This window comes from Nanorana parkeri, unplaced genomic scaffold (assembly GCF_000935625.1).
Source record: "Nanorana parkeri isolate BGI_ZX_2015 unplaced genomic scaffold, ASM93562v1 scaffold1966, whole genome shotgun sequence".
Lineage (NCBI taxonomy): Eukaryota > Metazoa > Chordata > Amphibia > Anura > Dicroglossidae > Nanorana > Nanorana parkeri.
Genome location: NW_017308234.1, coordinates 161,362 through 162,221, shown reverse-complemented (window position 1 = coordinate 162,221; position 860 = coordinate 161,362). Strand labels below are relative to the sequence as shown.

Genomic DNA, 860 nt, shown 5'->3' with positions numbered 1-860 from the left:
GGGGGGGGCAGGAAAGGCAACATAGCAGATTAAACTTCCTCTTCGGATCCTTTGCCATGCACGATATCTGCTGCTCCAATCACAATGTGGCAATGATTATTGGACCCATAACATATCTGGCTACCTGCTATGAAAATGAATGCAATATGTTCCTTGGTCCCAGCTCCGCCCCCGCTCCGCCCACTACAACCCAGCCCACATGCCTTGCAGGTTAAAGCGGACTTTTACCCCCTTTCACTAGAAATCTCCTCCGGGTGCTGACATGAAATCCTCTCACATTCATAAGTTGAACAACCACATTTTTCTTTTACATACAATTACTGTTTTTCCACTTCCTGGTCCTCTTGGGCATCAGTGATGTAATCGTGCCCCCAAGCGTTGCATTCTGGGAAGGTAACAATAGCAGAGCATTGCTGGGAAATCTCCTGATGGCATTTTCCTCCCCCCGAGATGATGTGCATGGTCACATGTCCTGGTCACATGTGCCAGAGTTCCAGGAAGTAAAGGGAGAGCTAGTAACCTGCCCTTAGTTAAAATGTCCTGAAAAAGGGGGGAGGAAAAGAAGAATGAGGTATGCAAAGAATAAAAAGCCGGAAGTTATCTGTTTGTAGATTTTCATGACTAAACATTTCTAAAGGTTTCTTTGTTGTCATTTCAAAGAGTTGGGTAAAGTTCCTCGTTAAGCGGGAGCACTGTTTAAAGCCTGCTGAATCTGCCTGCTGTGCACATACAAGTGGCACAGTGACGGCGTCTGCTCCACAACATTCACAATGCACGGACCTCAGATTTGTCATGTTGTTGCTCTGTGATACTGGTGCATGCTGGGAAAACTGGGATCTGCTTTGCCTTTGTCAGTGTCT

The 860-nt window shown here is 46.4% G+C and overlaps 1 protein-coding gene across 1 annotated transcript in view; it reads left to right on the top strand.

Annotated features, from left to right (window-relative positions):
- The window catches only part of DOCK3 (dedicator of cytokinesis 3), a 99,500-nt gene that overhangs the window by 52,247 nt on the left and 46,393 nt on the right, over nucleotides 1-860 (top strand). The window lies entirely within an intron of this gene.